The sequence below is a fragment of the Sinohyriopsis cumingii genome, chromosome 6 (genome assembly GCF_028554795.1).
Source record: "Sinohyriopsis cumingii isolate HCF-2022 chromosome 6, ASM2855479v2, whole genome shotgun sequence".
Lineage (NCBI taxonomy): Eukaryota > Metazoa > Mollusca > Bivalvia > Unionida > Unionidae > Sinohyriopsis > Sinohyriopsis cumingii.
The window spans coordinates 21,167,978-21,184,379 of NC_142966.1; positions in this window are offsets into that span (position 1 = coordinate 21,167,978).

Sequence of the window (16,402 nt, forward strand, 5' to 3'; positions counted from 1 at the left end):
GCCTGCCGACACAGGGAAGCTAGCATTTATTCTTTTTACCTGTATTAACGGTAATTTTCAAAATAAATTGAAACAATGGAACAATTTTGAAAGCGATACAATCTAGTGCGTCGTGCACGCATACCGATATAAGGCTGAACGGTGAATTAGTTTTCATTAATTTCATCTAAATATTCCTTATCCATAGTTTATAGTTTTTTTTTTTTTGGTTTTTTTTTTTTTTTGTTTTATCTTTAACAACAAGAAGCATGTACTCCGTCTTGTTGGGATAATTGTACGTCATTTCCGGTAGCGTCCTCTATAGGTGGGAAATCGTAACTAAGAGAACGTAACAGCGTTGTATACTTCTATTTCGAGTAATTAAATTATTATTTCTTCTTTACACTTGATAATTTTTTTTTCTTTTTGTGCGAGTATAACTATTTTTAATCATGTAATGCAAATCTGATACAAATAGGAAAATGTTGGAGTATGGCCGGTGACCTTTAAGAAGTTAGTGTTATAACTGGTTGGCCTGATGTCAGGATAATGTGACTGTGTGTGACATCATGATACATGTCTGCGGCATGATGCCCCAGTTTGAGATCACTATAAACTGTCACATTGCAAGCATCGTAGCGATTTGACTTAGAAATTGTTAAAGCTACGTTAAAAATGTAAATCACACCCACCCACCCACCCATTAATTGGTAAATATATTACTTGGTTTGGGGTTCTAGATACAGACTTGATTCTGATTCTAGAAGATTCCAGAAACGAATTTTGTTTACAGTTTCATTGACAGTTCTATTAAGATAACCTCATCCGACCACAGAGTCGTCACACGGTTGGAAAGCACGCAGGCTTGAGAACAAAATTATTGTTTGCCTAAGTCAGCAAAATGTTTACCACAGACTAGTTGTTAGCGAATTCTTTGGTGGCACCATCAATGTCGGTTTGAGTCCCAGTTAAGTTAGTCATCTTTGCCTTGACATACTGAGCATCTCTGTCATGATGTCGAAAGATTTTAACACGCGTCTATTAAGATTTGCATCAGAAATTGTTGACTACGTACTTAAGACGCGTATCGACTGAAAAAAAAACGTTGACAAATGCTATATAATGACTCTATCTACCTACCTACCTATCTATCTATCTGTCTACCTACCTATCTATCTATCTACCTATCTGCTGTCTATCTACCTACCTACCTATCTATCTATCTATCTATCTACCTATCTATCTATCTATCTACCTACCTACCTACCTATCTATCTATCTACCTATCTGCTGTCTATCTACCTACCTACCTATCTATCTATCTATCTATCTACCTACCTATCTATCTATCTACCTATCTGCTGTCTATCTACCTACCTACCTACCTATCTATCTATCTATCTATCTATCTACCTACCTACCTATCTATCTATCTATCTATCTATCTATCTATCTATCTATCTATCTATCTACCTACCTATCTATCTATCTACCTATCTGCTGTCTATCTACCTATCTATCTATCTATCTATCTAAGCTACGACAAACTCATAATTTACACGCAGCATCCCAGCCAAGATAAATACAAGACATTTAGCGCCTTTGATGAAGTCGTTAGCGGCTCTGATGATGCTAACCAAAGCAATACAGCTAGGTTTAAAATATTAGAGCGAGAAGAAATACACGGCCGTAGAAGAACTTGAAAGTTATTGCGATTCTCTCTTAGCACTTAATACAAATATCTTCAGCTATTGCTGCCGTGGAATCAATTTTTCAGAATTTACTAGTCTATTGGTGGCAGCAAAAATAAGGTTTTGGTATTTAATCGAGATGCATTAGAAACTCATGAGAAGTATTGCCGTGGCGTGGAGTTATTTTATTTGCGGAAGGCGAACTTACGTGTGGTGGTAAGCAAATTAATTTAGAGTAAACGTGAGCGTCGTCATGGGCAAACTACTTTAAGACATATGCGGTGAGGCCGTAATGGGATTTAGAGAACTCGCGTCATCATAAGAACACCTGCAATTTCGGAAAATGTCAACTTTTTTTAGTTTAATGCAAATATATGGTATAATGCATTTTGTCCTAGTAGAGGACAAAAAGATAACACTGCTATTATCCCCAAGTAGAACAAAAGCAACAGCTACATGACCACGTTGCCGCAGGAAAAAATTCACGAGGAAGAATTTCAACACGATGTAGCTAAAAAATAATTGAAGCCTGCAACAACATCAATAACTAGAAGAAAATAAAACATTTATATGAGAAGAAAAAAAGAAGAAAAAAATAGCATATCAAAGATTAAAATGTTACGGATGCGGTCTTGAACAATAATCAGAAAAAGCATGAACAAATTTCAGAACATCTGACGAACTTCAAAAGTTAACAGAACAAACACCAGTGGATGTGGACAATTAAGACGAGGTCTTTGAGGTAACTGAAATTCCAGCCTATTCATTACTGACCGGGTCAAGAATCTTTCAGAAGTAGGCTACACAGTTCCAGGGCCTACAAAGTTACAGAAGCATCCTGGTTGTCCAATTTCTTTATATATAGACCTGAATAAGTGCGAGACGAGCGTGCATGAGCAAACCTGCACTACAGTAACCCATCCATCTGAATCTGTCGGAACATATGGAGTGACAAAGGTTGCTTGCCGCCAACAGACAAGCTGGAAATGTCGGCAAGGAACTTGACAACAAGATTACATAAGTACTCTAGTCTGATAATACAAACCGGTTTGTTTGTACCCCCCTAACGATTTAAATAATGGAAACCTTTAATGTGATAAAAAGTGCAAGGAACTTAGTCAATTCATTCATTGATTTATATTTTCTAACCTGACTCTGAGTAGAGTGGCCCTAACAGTGTCGTCTTATGCGCGTTTCATGCTTAACGGAAGTTTTCAGTGCAATAGACGGACATGCTCGGATCCATTTACAGTTTCTGGACTAGTCCATTTTCAGCAAAGGGGTGTATCACGACTACAGATGTACATACATAAGTCGTCTGCTTCCGATATTTACAATGTCGAATCAAGCAAAGGAAAATGACAACTACGCTTTTCATGTGGATTTAACAAGCGGTTTAATTTCTATGTTCATGTATGCAGAGGGATATAATTCCAAACTCTCAACATTATGCAATTTACGCAATTAGTTAGCATTGCCGAACAGGATGAACTACGTCATCATGTTGTTGATGGAAATAAGCTAGACTATAGTGTACGCAATATGGCGCCGTGTAAGTATGAAAAGTCCGTTAAGCATGAAATGATGCAGGCGATCCCATCATTAGTGCCATTCTGGCACAGTCAGGTTAGAAATTATAAATCAATGATTCAGTTGACTTAGTAGAGAGTGTGCACTTTTTATCACATTAAACGTTCTCGTTTTAGAAACCGGTAGGGGGGTACAAACAAACGGGGATGTAGAGTCAGACTATAGATAACTTGCTTCAACAAAGACGGTTCAGTAGTTCTGAGCATCAAGTTTCGTATAAAGATTTAATAATAGTCATGTTACAAACTCTTAGACTCCATGCTTGCCCACGGAAACATCAGTAATTACAAAGTTATCCTTGGGCACTCATGAATTTGTATTCATTTCTGCTGAAAACACGAATATCTTTCATGACATTACCAAGAGAAACAATAAAATGCTGCATCTTACCTCAACTGATGAAGTAGGACATTTGCTTACAACAAATGTTGTCGACATAACAAATAAAATATAATAAAGAGGAAGATCATTGCAGGTCTTTTGCCTTGTTCTTCTTGATATAGGTCACAGCCTGCATCCCCCATTACTTCAATCATTTTATCATAAAAGCCAAATACTATTTGCAACCAGTGGATTATTAATCCTCGAAATTTAAAATTGTCTTAATCGACTTTAAATGTCTGTTAATCGGTTACGCGGTTCCTTATCAGTAGTATAGTGGGGCGATATACGGACAATCGAAAACCTAGTCAAAAGGGCGATATACCGACAATCGAATACCTAGTCAAAAGGTCGTAGGGCGATATAGGACCAACATTAATACGGGTAATGGAAATCCCAGTCAAAAGACCCTGGGGCGATATACGGAAAATGGGGAATTGAACAGGGGGAATATTTGGCCTGTATACGAACAAGGGAAAGTGGAGTTGTTGTATAGGGACAATTACAATGGAACAGGTGAGGTGACGTCACGGTACTGGAGACGTACACATATATAACACATACAACATACATACATATATTGATGAACATCAAACACATATATGGCAAAGAGAATAAATATCTTTTCGAGGCATGTGAGTAGCCCTGACAAGGGCCTTTGGTTTTCTTGTACTAATTTCTTCTTTTCCTCCACCAACTTCATATTTTCTGTCCTACATTATTCTTCTCTTTCTTCTCATCTTTCTCCTTCACCTGTTTCTCCTCCTCCTTTTTTTCATTTTTTTTTTTATTTTCTTCCTCTTTTTTAATTTTTTCATTCCAGGCTCTCGTTTGTTTTCTCTCTTCTTCGTCCTCCTTGTCCTCCTTTACTTTTTATCAGCTCTCTCATTTTTTATTTCGTTTTCTTCAGTGTTAGTCTCCATCTTAGCCCTGTGGATGGTATAAACACCATACTCCAACTTCATCATAAAATCCTCCACTATTCCCAGGTCATCGATTGCCTCTTGTAATATTTTCCTGACGTCTATTTGGTTTGAAGCCATGTCATTTGAGTATTCCGTGTAGAATGGCGCGAATGACGGACGCTTGCCTTTATATTTCTCAAGGAGGGACGTGAAGGAAAACATCCCTTACACTCACTTAACTTATTATCTACTATCCAAACAAACATACGTGAACTCATACAAACCCCAAATTATACTAGCCATACACGGGTAGAAGAAAACAACTATTATATACTATCCGCAAGCCCGAAAATCTGCTATCCACACAAGATAAGGAGAAAAAACCAAAATATATTATCCACACGGGAAGAAGAAGAAAAACTATTATATACTATCCCCAGACCCCAAAATCTACTATCCACACAGGGGAAGAAAAAATATATATATATATATATACTATCCACACACGGGAAGAAGAAAAAACCCCACAATATCTACTATCCACACAAATGTACGCTCACTCCTACGAACCCCAAAATCTACTATGCACACAAACGTATGCCAACTCGCACACACACACACACACACACACACACACACACACACACACACATATCTTCCTTATCGACATGACCCCACCCAAGATGCCAAACAATCCAGGACAAAATATAATACCTATCACTTTGTCATCCTGAAATTTCATCACTAGGCTACGACCACTTTATAGTACTTGGTAGTAACTCTTTTTATAATTTGACCAAGGCTTTGCCAAACGCTGTCTTGAATCTGACAGCAATTGCGTCCACCAAATATTGACCGTTGAAATAATAGCCTGCCGAAATTTTCAACGTGTATATAGTGAATGATGGATTGCTTACTGGATTATTGATACCTGAAAACCCGATTTCATTCATTACTTGTTGCAATTGTTCGTTCATGATTTCGACCTAAAAAGTGTTTTGCTTTTCAGTGATGTTTTGAATTTGTGTAATGTGAATCATTTCCGCCAAGGCCACTTCCCAATAGGCTTCGTGATCTACAGCACAAAGCGTTGATGGGAAACACCTCCATAGAACTGTCACTGGGTAGCGTCAAAGAAAATTGGTTAATGTTGTTTATAATTCAAGGTCTTAAAATCTTTCAGAGTTGGCAGAGGTGTTTCGTCTAAAGCGTTCTGGTGAAAGAGTTGCAGTCGTTGCAAAAGTTTGCGATTTTTCCGTTTCGGACAAATCGTTGCGATCCATCAACGATTGCAATTCGTGTTGTAGCTGGGACATTTCAGTCAAATGAGGATCGGGAGGCAAATGTGGGGTCCGTTGTTCTTGCTAACGATGGAATTCCATCCATCGTTTATTAGGCACTAAAGTCAGTTGTCGTCCTTCCATCGGATTTCAATGGTCACGTCTGAGATCTTTTAACTCAAGAGGTCCCGTTTATGTTCTTGGTCCTTTTTATCTCGCTCCTATGAGTCCTCCCAGCATTGTTCCCAATACTCCTTTCAACGAGTGTCCTAACAACATGGGCAAAATTCCTCCGCGTTGTACCAACATCGTCTTCTTTTAACGGATGGGTTTTATTTTCTTGACCATTTGGCAAAGAACGTGCCGATGCTTGGCTAAGCATTCTTTCTGACGGGCAGACAAAGGTATCGATCCTTTCAAGATTCAAGACATTCAGGCAACATTCACACACGGTAACGACGACGTCTTTCGATGATGAATGAGTTGTTTTCGCATGGGTGGAGGGGCTTTGAACAGGAGAGACGACAAGTCCTAATGTTTGGTTAAACGAAGAGGAAGTCATTTCTTTTTCTTTTCTTTGGGATTAGATGTGGGATGGTATCTGAAGGTGACATCTTTGTTTGTTCCGGAGCATAAAAACACTGATTCTCATTCTTGAGCGCTGGTCTTTTTATACTGGAATGCGTCGCCACTGACTGTCTTTTCGTCGTATCAACTTGATGACAGGCATCACACGTCCTGGAGGGGTTCGCAACGGACTAAATCAGGACAGTTCTTGCTTGGACAAATCCAGTAAGCTCTGTAACATGACCCTTTTCAATCTTGGACTTTGATTTTGGGACTAGTACTTTGTGAGCAGCTTCCATTGCAGCTAAAGAGGAGGATGGTGTCACTGCTGAAGGAGAAATTCTTGGAGACGCGAGTTTCCATTGTTTCATCAAACGAGGAAGAACTGCTGTCAAATTGGGTTTGGCAGACATCACCAACAACGTAGAAGTGGAAGAACCTGAGACTACTGGAGACGCGGTCAACGTCGCTGCAGTTCTTCTGGGGACATTTTTTCTTTTTCTGTGGGCTTTTCTGTGGCTATGGCCTGGTCTTGACACCGATGCTCGTTTTCTTCTTTTAGGTTCGTTTGGGTCTTTTAGGAGTGGTTTGTTTCTTTTGAAAGACTTTGGGGGCATTATGATCCCATTTTAAGAGGGAGCGAATGATAACACCAAGAGAACCGCTACTTCCAGGTCTCAAAATGATTTGAATTGCCTTGATTTTTTCGCATGAGACTGTACGCAGATTGCCACTCTTTGAAACATCACACGATCCGTTGAGGTGGACAATCGATCAAATGATGCTTATGTTCTATCAAACGTTTGATAAATTCGGTTTTGCCTGAACTGCTGGATCCGGCAATTAACATGTTATAAGGGATGGCGAAGATACAAGTCCTCCCAACTGGCACGATGTAAGTGTGCGTCAATGACTTTGACAGTGGAGGAAGAGGGAGCAGAGACAGTAGAGATAGCGACAGTGCAGGAAATGTCACTTTTGACACGAAGACAGACAAGACAAGAGTTTTATACTTTTTACAGGACAAGTTTATTGATTTTTTTTTAAAATGGAACACCACGAAATACAAAATACATAAAAGCCAAAGGATAAGTAGAGCAATAAAATACACAACAAAACGATCAAAGTGGAATATAAACAAGTATCAGTACAACATGTTTTTGATAACAAAGGTGTTCTAGGGACAGTGTGTAATGTTCTTAAAGTTTCTTCATTGAGTACAGTCACACAGGTTTCCTCCCGGAATGGTCTTTCGGGATTATCCATGACAGTCCTGTCCTGAAGAGAGTGATTGTCCTCGGTGACGGGTTATTCTTTTGGCACTGTCACTAACACAGGTTTAAAAGTTACTTTTTTCACTGGACGTTTGAATTGATGATCACAACTCTTGGGCGTAATTGACCACTTTTTTGGTCCAAGCCTAGAAACCCCAACTTTTCCAGTCACGTGAGGGTGTAAGTCACAAGCAACACACACATCGTCGTACACATCTTCAGTACCTAAAACTTGAATCTTTTTTAGCGTAGAGGTCGAGAAGTATCGAGATGAAAACGCAAGGCTTTTAACAGAATGAGTCTCTCGTGGACATTTAAAGGGACAACTTTCACCTTTTATTTAGTGGCAGGTACTGTTGGTAAAGGGTCGACAAGGAATCGTGTGGTAAACGAAATCCCAGAAAGCAAGCCACTAAGACACACACCACACGACGATCCCAATTCACGTAATAAGTTTTGGTAATCCTCCACAGTTTGAATACTCTCATAGATTTCCTTCCACGGAATCTGTTGTTTCACCAATGATAAAGGTCGTGGCATGGTAGACCGTTTTTGTACCTCTTTTTGTCGGAGCCCATAAGTGTACTTTCTGGACAGAGATAATCGTATTCCAGTGGCGATTCTAAATGGTTTAGTCACTAACTTGCACATCACATTCCGTTCGACAGTTGCCTCTTGAACTAAGTTTACTTTGTGTAAAAGATTTTGGTAATCCTCTACCTCTTCTGGAATTCGTTGCAGTATTTCTACCGTGTAGTAAAATGGAACAGTCACAACAAACCAATCCTTCTAGCCCGCGTCCAGTTTAACAATGTTCGACCACTGGAACACTTTTATCTGAATCAGTCCTCTTATAGCATTCAGGTACCAGTCGTTTAAACATCGATGATGTAATGGATGCAATTGTTCTTTGCGTTTCACTTGTATTTTGACCAATTCTCTGTAAATGCGTGCTCTCAACTCCACAAGCAAACCACGAATGTTCTCTTGTAAATTATCCATCCAGGGATTACCGAGGTCTCCCACTAAAGTTATGTAGTGACATGTCGGAGACCATCGAACATGTTCAAGGTATGCTGAATCTTTTTGTTCCCATAGGTGTAGTGACACACCACAACTGAAGCACTTGACTTTATCCCCTTATTCCAAGAAGAAAAATCCGGCTCTGGCTAATTCTTCGGGGGTCGGTCCTCCCAGATATTTAGGCCATCGTCTTTGGAAGGTTTGAAATCGCCTTTCAAAGTTGCAGTATTCAGGCAAACGGACAGGAACGAATATTTCTCTTTCACAGGTTTATTTCAATGAGGATAGGGTGAAATTGACAGGAAAGTGTATTTTGACCAACTCTCGGTAAATTCATTCTCTCAGCTCTAAAGGCAAACCACGAATGTTCTCTTGTAAAGAATCCATGATCATGGCAGCCAGTATTTATACCCATGTTGGGTCTCCTCTAATTGTTTTTATTTAATTTAAAATCTTCTCCTAGAGCGAAAGTAATGGACATAGTGAGCAATTTCTAACCACTGCCATTAAGGGTAATGATCAAGAATGTCATAAAATCTTCGGATGTAAATGGTCTAAAGCGGAATAGTCGGAAGAACGCATACTTGATCCAGAAAAATGTGACGAGTTTGTTGACTTTGTCATATTTTATCATTGTGATTTTCTCGAAACAAAAGTTCCTCAGTCACCAATAGAGATTTTTCTCTGGCAAGTCCTTGCCAAACTTTCTAGTAGAGATTCTCATAAAATTGTTTTGGTAATCCATGAATATTATTTTTAAAATGGGGTTTAAGTACTTGTCTAGGTGTTGTCCAACGTTTGACTCACAACCAAGCTGGTTTCTTAAACGACATGGTATGCCACTTCAAAGACTAGAGTCCCACTAAAGGTAATTAGTGATAGTGTGAAGACCATTGAACATATTTCCAGGTAAGCGGAATCTTTCTGTTCCCACTGGCTTAGTGATACGCTACAACTGAAGCACTTGACTTTATCCCTTTGCCCAAGTAGATAAATCTGGCTCTGGCTAATTCTTTGGGGGTAGGCTCTCACATATATTTAGGCCATTTTCCTTGGAAGGTTTGGAATCGACTTTGAAATTTGCAGTATTTAGGCAAATGCACATGGAACGAATATTCTTCTTTAATAGACTCATTTCGATGATGGTACGGTGAAATCCGCAGGAGTTTGCTTAGGGTTGCATGACATTCGTAGGGTGGTAGCTGAATGGTGTCAGGTGGATGATGACATTGACAATGAAAACCAGTAAAGTGATAAGGTGTACTGTAACGAGTGGCATAGTTTTCTCATCTGTCAGGTTTGACACACACATCATCACTTTCAGTGGTAGGTGTAGTGGTAGTAATAGTAGTCATAGTAATATTCCCATGAAGATTAACTGCTTCGCTGAGGTCACAGCGTATGGCATCACTCTCATCGCAAAGCGCAGTATCGCACTCCACTAGAGAATCACTAAACTTGAATTACGTCTGTTTAAAAATATTGATCTTTCTCGCTTGCTCTTAGTAGTTACAATGAATTATCGGTCTTGACGTTTTTCCTTTTCATATGCTGACCAATATCGACGTATTCGTATGACAAAGTGAAGTGGTTGGGAAGTCGCACTCGCTTCAGGTACATGATTTGATATCATTTTTCCAAGGGTCGACTGACGATTTTGTGTGTGGGTAAAAGTACAATATTGTGCAGCTCGTAGGTTTAAAGTTTTCATCCTGTCCAGAATGCAAAGCTTCTTTCACCACTCGACTGGTGTGATAATTGAGATTCAATCATTTCACTTTACACTCCATGTGCACCTTTACTTGTGGGTCCCGGTACTCGTAGGCGTAATTTTTAGAAAAACATAGAATCTTGTCGTCGGGGTGCTCGTCCGTCCAGGCTCCTGAACGGTCTTCTTCGACGTAAGGTGACGTTGACCTAGGAGACCAATGTAGATACAGCTGTCCGCATCAAAGTACACTGGACGCGATCTCCTAATTGGTTTAAAGCTTCGTACAATTTTGCTCCCAGTATTTCTCTTGGAATTTATTTTGGTCTTCGTGAGTGTGGTACCAGGAAGGATAGCCGCTGACTTTTTGTTTCAATTTTAAAAAGGCATCCACATAGTCTGCGAAAATGCCTTTCTGTATCTCGTCGCCCTTGTGACACTGTTCTGTCTTGGGAAAGTGGTAAATTTTTTCCACTTCTAAAGTTGGTATCATTGGTAAATAGCTTTAAAGAATTCAACGCTGATTCGCGTTCCCTTCAAGGTGCGTTCCTCTTAGATGTGCTATGTCTGTCTTGTTTGCACGTTTCGGCACAAGTAGGACACAAGAAAACATCAGTCTTGGCAATGGTTAGGTAAAACGGGATGGTACAAGTCCGTGGGAGGCAAGACGTTGCCTTTAATCAATCCTTCGTATTGTCGAATGTTGTCTAGGTCAATGTGTTCTGTCAGCAATTGTGAGTGGGCTGCGGAAAAGTGATAATATTTTCACACGTGAGGATACAGCGAACACAGGTCCAAGTATTTTATTTCATCTACTTCCTCCTCGACGGCTTGTACAGCAAACAGGTTGCATTTGTCCGTCCTCCGTACAAACTGTTTTTTTGGGTTCAGTGGGTCCACCAGCTTGTAACTTTCTATGACGCGTTTAAACTCATGATCGGTTTTCAAACGGTGATCGTACTCGTGTTCCCACATTTCCACAACCTGGTATCCTTGCTTTTCTAATTTCAGGCGCCGCTGGCAAGTGGTCTGGTACAAGTCTTCCATGGTCCGTTGTAAAAACTGATATTTAGAGACACTTTGAGGGTAGAAGATGGGACATCCGTGAAATAAGCAACCATTAAACTCATACACCGAATACTCTCCAATGGTCTTTTCGCCTTCTCCTTGTTGATTGGCTTGACTATTGAAAAAATTGCGGGAAACAACCTTTGGAAATCTCTGTCATTCCAAACGTTTTAAGCATTCGAGTCAAAGGCATGGTCAAGTAACTCATCTAATCTTTAAGATGTACTTGTGCCACTTGCATGGAAATGAGTTTGGCTCCCTTCAGAATCGCGTTAGGACGTTTGGTAGTTTGTTATGTATAGTATATGAGAAGAATTTGCCCATTGTATCCCGAGAAATTGTGAGCCATCACCGTGGCGTGGAGATGACAATCTCCGTAACGTTCGATGTCCTCTTGGCTTCACGTCTAGTCGATGAGATCTAAGATCAATTGGGCGAAATCGGCGAGCGTGTTCGGTCCCCGAAATAGTTTTTCATGTCCTCCAGGAATATTGTTGCAGTGAGGGCAGTGACTAAAGAAAGACTCTTGGATGTAAATCTCGCAGGCTCGATGAGCCACACATAAATTAGGAGTGTGAATGCCGGTCTCTTGCATGCATTCGAAATCGAACAAGATGACATTTCCTATCTTCTGGTAACATTCCTCCTCTTGTATGGAATGGCATTTTTGAATGCAGCATTTGTGTTCCGATTCCACAATTTGGCGGCAAATGTGACATCGCTTCTTTCCTGAACATACATGTGCTATGCATTATTGGTACGTATGCCATGTCCACAAGTAGGGAACAATCTCAGCAGTTGACAAGCACTTTTCTGTTGTGAACCTTGTGTCTTCAGATGTTGTTAGCAACAGGCAGGGCTGACATAAGTGCGCTGACAAGCAGGGCAATGCACCAAACATCCCTCACATTTCGATCCACAAAGCTTGCGTTGCCCTCGATTGTTATAGCTATAGTCATATTTCTCACAGTGATAACTGTATCCCAGGAATCGGGTGATAATGGCAATGACATCGAAATGTTCATCGTGATGATAGACGTGAATGTATTTTCAGTCTGTGAAATATTTGCCTCGAAGGAACAAAAGTCCATGTACTTCTTGAGGATGCACTTTCAACGTGTAGCATGGAGCCAAGACGTCTTGAAATTTCTACATTTCAGGAATGCTACAGGATATCTCTTTGGATAGTCCCGCTTGCTGTACCAGGAGTTCTGCTTCTCTTCGTTGTTTGGAATGTTTTGATTTTTGAATAGTTTGCCAGGCTAGTTTCTATTATACCGTGTCGTTCTTGTCCGTATTCATTCATCCCGCCACGATGGCACGGGATAAACAGATCTGGTCTTGAGGGTTGTTAATTTGGGCTAGGTTACGCTTGATACTACGAAGGTCGTCCACCAATAACACTTTTATCGTTGTCCGGTCGCTTTGGGAAGAGAAAAGTGAGTCACGACCAGTGTCGCTTTTCCGTGAAACTTGTAATTGGATTGTGGCACGTGTTGAATCTTGTCAATGACTATGGAAGGTGTCAATTCTGCTGGGCTGCTGAACTCGATCCAAACGGGGAATTTCAGACTGTTGTGATGAATGTAAAATCTCAAGTGATCGTCTTCTTTGGCTTCACATTGTCGTTTCACATAGTTAACAAATAATCCCACACCTCAGTCATGAACCTTTCTGCTTTCTTCACTGGTACGTCTGACTTGAAATCTTTAAACTACACCGTTTGCGTATAGACTGTAGTTCTAAATTTTCAAGAGGAGGGCTTTTCCGTCTCTCGAATTTGGTAGTACTTGTGAGTAGTTAATGTTGGAGTTTGATTGGGTGTAGACTCTCTGGGTCTGGATAATGGCTTACCCATGTCATTTTCAAAATCACTGGCATCAATTTGAGCCTAGACTTTAGCTACTGTGCGAGTCGATATATCACGTATCTGCCTCTTGATTTCCCCATCTTACTTCAAGAAATGATGCGATAATTTCATCTTGACTGCAAAAAGTCAAATGACTACATTTCAAACGACATGGGTCCCGATATCCATGTCAGACCAGTGTCTTCTCTATAAAGGGTCAGTGTCTTCCCTCACAGTTTTCATTTCACCCTCAAACCGGCCATAATGATGGAAGAGTCTACACAGATCAAATTTCTGATCAAAGCTTTGCGAGGTGTCATACGAAAGTTTTCTTCAGACAATCCGACGGACTATTCCACCTCCTTTCGAGATAAAAGTGAAGATACTTGCTATATCTGTAAGAAGAAAGGGCATTGGACTACAGAGCGTCTAGACCGTCAAAAAGCAAGACAGGTGTCAGGAGAGACAAAATTCGAGATAACTGTTATCATTGTCAAGAGAAACGACATTAGTCTTTACAATGCTCTAAAATAATAACAAAAGCAAGAGGAAGAGAGGTGATCAGAACATGAAGAAGAAGAGGTACCCTCCCGAAACGAAGAAACACAACCTTCCAGAAAGCGAAGAATGATGATGATGATGTTCGTCCATCGGTGTTGATGAGGACCATTTAATGTCATCGATTGACTGGGGGTGGGTTCGGAGATGGCTGGTCAGTCCGATCCGGGCCCAGAAGAGTCTGTTGCAGTAGAGACATGAATCTGCAGGTTGATGGCTGCGAGTTGCGGAACTGCTGTTCCAGGATTTGCGCAGATCACGTTTTTCAACTGCGTCCACCAGTCTTTTCTGCTCAAACGTTTCCGCAAAATCGTTGACTTGATTGCGCCAAGTAGATTGGTTAGCAGCGACACTCTCCCAGTTATCAGGATCAATGCCTAGGTTCTTCAGCGAAGCCTTGATGGTGTCCTTGTAACTCTTTTTTTACCACTGTGAGATCTTTTGCCTTGTTGTAGCTCTCCATAACATACCTTCTTTGGTAGGCGTTCTACCGGCATGCGGACAATATGGCCAGCCCATGGGAGTTGTGCCTTGCACAACATGGGTGGATGCTTGTCATGCCGGTCTTAGTGAGCATCTCTGTGTTTGCTACCTTGTCCTACCATCTCATTTTCAGTAGTTTCCTCAGGGAGCTCATATGGAAGTGGTTCAGTTTTTTAACATGGCGACTATACACAGTCCATGTCTCGCAAGAATAGAGGAGGGTGGGGAGAACAACCGCTGCGTAGACTTTGAGTTTGGTGGCAAGCTTGATGCCTCTCCTATCCCAGACATTTGAACGGAGTCTACCAAATGCTATGCTGGCTTTGGCAATCCTAGTGTTGACCTCATCGTCTATGTGGACTGTTTGTGAGAGGGTGCTGCCGAGGTATGTGAACCTGTCTACAATGAGGGATCGTTCCACGTAATCTTCTCCAGGAGCTGGCTGATGCAGAACCTCGGTCTTCCTGGTAGAGATGGTGAGTCCGAAGTTGGAGCATGCTGTGGAATAAAAGGTCCATACTCTGTTGCATGCTTGCCTTCGTGCTGGAGTTGAGGGCACAGTCATCTGCAAACAGCAGGTCGCGAATGTTCTCAACTTGGACATTGGTTTTGGCTTGGAGCTTGAACAACTTCCCATCCAGACGGTATCGGAAACCTACTCCAACATCGCTGTCCTTGAAAGCATGCATCAAAATTGCGGAGAACATGAGGCTGAAGAGAGTGGGGCCTAAGACGCATCCTTGTTTTACACCATTCGTAACTGCAAAGGGTTTGGAATAGAAAAGAGAAGAATAGAAAAGAAAAGAAGACAAGGAGAAAGTGAGGATAAAGAGTACGAAACAAAATTGAAGAAATTATAAAGAGAGAGAGAGAGAGAGAGAGAGAGAGAGAGAGAGAGAGAGAGAGAGAGAATAAAGATACAGAAAAAGTCGTTGAACTTTTTAAAGTGTTCTGAATTGAATTGTACAGTTTGTAACATAATAGACCAGACAGAAAATGTAAGTTTCTCTTCGTTTGATTTTTAGAATAAGGACCTACACTCACGCATTTACTCACACACGTACATCATGGTTAAAGAAGGGATTTTGAGTTTGAATTGATTTTGGAAAAAGGAATGCTATTTCTTTTTTGAGAGAGGCGGGTGTCCCTGAAAAGGACCGTTTGGTGTTGTTTTCTTTAAAACAATAAACTCAGGAACGGGACCTAATCAGCTTTAACTGCCTAAAGCCTTTCCCATGGTATAGGCCTACTTATGGACTTGCTCCTGTCAATGACTTAGTAGAAAGCACTAAGGGTGGTATCTCAGCTGTAGTAAGAGGGTTGGGCTGCTTGGCTCGGGAAGGTCTTTCTCTCTTGGGTTGTAATAAAGAAGTCTGATACATTTCTATCAGGCTCCTTAACACTGATAAAATATCGAAGGGAACCGTTACCGTATGACCTTCACTGTCGTTGTCTCCTAGACTTTGTTTCTTCTCTACTGCTGCTTCTTCCTGTCATTTCCATCTTGCCTCTTCTTCTTCTCGCTGTTGGTGTTGAAGGAGAAAACCTCATTCTGCTTTATTTTGATGCTGTAATAATTTCTCCAATTCTTCTTTCTGTCTTTGTTTAAAGTCCTCGACCTGTGGTAACGAAAGAGAAGGTCGCGAAGGTACAAATTCTTGCAAAGAAGTGAGAAAATCGGCTAAATCACAATTAAAATCGGTCTCCTCTGGAAGTAAACTTGTGTTGGCTTTGGTAGCCGATGCTGTGCCATCGCTTCTCGTCTCCACAGCCGGTACACCAAAATTCATCGTGTTCAAAGTTTCAGTCATGTTTGAAAACTTTGTTGCATGGATTCACTGCGCACAGGCGCTAGCGCATCTATATAGGTAATGTGACATCATGGGCAGCTCTCTTCGGACTGGAAGACTGAATTTTGTAACGCGTATTGGGATTGGTGAAAAATCTCAATCCATATCGATCCGCTCTTCCACTATAAATAACCGCAGTTCATTTCATTCCCTTCACCTGTACTTGTCACAAGATGTGGACAAAAGTTGAATCACC